The sequence below is a fragment of the Schistocerca piceifrons genome, unplaced genomic scaffold, assembly GCF_021461385.2.
Source record: "Schistocerca piceifrons isolate TAMUIC-IGC-003096 unplaced genomic scaffold, iqSchPice1.1 HiC_scaffold_322, whole genome shotgun sequence".
Classification (NCBI taxonomy): Eukaryota; Metazoa; Arthropoda; class Insecta; order Orthoptera; family Acrididae; genus Schistocerca; species Schistocerca piceifrons.
Genome location: NW_025728540.1, coordinates 35,001 through 37,500, shown reverse-complemented (window position 1 = coordinate 37,500; position 2,500 = coordinate 35,001). Strand labels below are relative to the sequence as shown.

The window sequence follows — 2,500 nt, the reverse complement described above, 5'->3', positions numbered from 1 at the left end:
TAGCCGTTTCTCAGGCTCCCTCTCCGGAATCGAACCCTGATTCCCCGTTACCCGTTACAACCATGGTAGGCGCAGAACCTACCATCGACAGTTGATAAGGCAGACATTTGAAAGATGCGTCGCCGGTACGAGGACCGTGCGATCAGCCCAAAGTTATTCAGAGTCACCAAGGCAAACGGACCGGACGAGCCGACCGATTGGTTTTGATCTAATAAAAGCGTCCCTTCCATCTCTGGTCGGGACTCTGTTTGCATGTATTAGCTCTAGAATTACCACAGTTATCCAAGTAACGTGGGTACGATCTAAGGAACCATAACTGATTTAATGAGCCATTCGCGGTTTCACCTTAATGCGGCTTGTACTGAGACATGCATGGCTTAATCTTTGAGACAAGCATATGACTACTGGCAGGATCAACCAGGGAGCTGCGTCAACTAGAGCTGAGCAGCCGGCCGCCCGGGAGTGTGTCCCGGGGGCCCGCGCGAACACGCAAGCGTCCGCTCAATCATTCTGCAAACAGGAGGAGGCTGAGCTCCCCTGCACAATACACCTCGAAACCCTCTCAGGTCCCGGCGGCGCGCAGCGCCGTCCCAAGTACTTGGTCGGGTTCGAGAGAGGCGCAATCGCCCGGAGTTAGGCGAGTAGACGCTTTCGGTGCGACCACCCGTGCTCCCAACTGAGCTTGCCGCTGCCGACAGAGGCCCGGGAGCGTGCTGTCGTGGCATTGCCGGCGGGAGACAACACGCGCCACCTACGGTGACCGGCAGCTCCAACGCCAGCGCCACAGAAGGACAAAAGCCCCACTTGGGTGCCGAAGCGAACTCTCCCAGCACAGCGCACGCGCCAACACATCCGCACAGCTGCGATACAAACCACCAGCGAGAACCGCTGGGGCGACCGAGCAGCAGACGGCGTCGCGGCGCCGAGCGCCGGGCGGCGGCGCATCCTCAACGCACACAGTCCTCAATCGGACCAGCACACTGAAGATGTCCACCGCGCTTCGCACCGGGCCCGCGAGGACCTACTTTGGCCGCACGGCGCCGCGCGCAGGGTGCGCCGGCGCGCAGCTGCGACGCCTGCCGCGTCCGTCGGCCGGCGCGCCTGCCACTGGCCGCCCCCACCAGCCGGCTGTAGCGCGTGCGCCCACGCACCGCGCGGCCAGCACGCCGGGAGGCGCCCCCTCACCGGCCGGGGACGGTCCCACCCAGCCACCGCCGCGTATCGCTTCACACCCAGATGCCGTTCAGTTTCGTCGGCATGGTGGGTATCGCTGGAACAACCGGTTAGTACCTCAACCTATCGTCGCCATCACCGATTCACCCCTAGCGAGAACAACCGCACCACAACAGGTTACCATTTGTTCATTTGCGTAACTTCACCAGAAAACGCAGGCGTCCATCGCCATTTGCAACTTCAACGATTATTGCATGCCTGTGTCAGGTGTCACGCCACACTACGTCTGCCCACATACACGCAACAAAATGTGCACGCCTAGACAATACGTGGAAGGTGGCCCCCGTACGTATGCGATGTCCATTGCTCGAACGACTGTCAACCGGCCTCTGTAGCATGTCGCAGATATGGAACGCGGTGCACCATGCCATCACGGTGTGTGAGGAGAGACGACTAGGTCCGAATACATCAACAGACAGCTCATGCTGATCGCCATCCACGGCGTCCGTTCCTCCCACACGTCTCTATGGCGTACCACACTGCAATCCAGCTCTCATAGGGAGACGACACGTAGCTGCGTGCACAATATTTGCACTGTATGGTCCGCCGTTTTTGGGCGCAGTCGTTGTACGGTCACACATGTGCCACGATGTATCATTCAGTACATAAGGACGAATGTGCAGTACAGATTGTGGTTTACGCGTACGACATTAGCGGACAGTTGACACAGGCCGCACCACAACGTAGCCTGAGTACGTCGCATGCGAAGGGCATTGAACATGCAAAGTTCTCACCAACCAGCTTGCGAAGGCAGGGGGCAAGGTGGGGACGTGGGGAGGGGCGGCATGTACGTCCTGCTGCCATCCACATTACAGTGTACAGCAGGAGCATGTGGAAAGTGAGCAAGACTTGCAAGGTGTTTAACATGAAGCGATACACAGGGGAGCGGGCAGTGCGAGTAGCGAACTATATTGCGAGGGTTGCGGGTGGGCAACACTACACTAATTGAACGAGTCGTATAACAATTACAGAGCAGGTTTAGGCGACAACGTGGGTTACGTTAGGGGACAACGTGGGTTACGTTAGGGGACAACGTGGGTTACGTTAGGGGACAACGTGGGTTAGGTTAGGGGACAACGTGGGTTAGGTTAAGGCACAACGTGGGTTAGGTTAAGGCACAACGTGGGTTAGGTTAAGGCACAACGTGGGTTAGGTTAAGGCACAACGTGGGTTAGGTTAAGGTACAACATGGGTTAGGTTAAGGTACAACATGGGTTAGGTTAAGGTACAACATGGGTTAGGTTAAGGTACAACATGGGTTAGGTTA

At 57.4% G+C, this 2,500-nt stretch overlaps 1 non-coding gene across 1 annotated transcript in view; it reads right to left on the bottom strand.

Annotated features, from left to right (window-relative positions):
- The window catches only part of LOC124745498, a 1,909-nt gene extending 1,485 nt beyond the window's left edge, over nt 1-424 (bottom strand). The window contains exon 1 of the ribosomal RNA XR_007011040.1: nt 1-424. This exon is cut by the window's left edge and continues 1,485 nt beyond it. This is a non-coding gene — a ribosomal RNA (small subunit ribosomal RNA).
- Between the last annotated feature and the right edge of the window lie 2,076 nt (nt 425-2,500).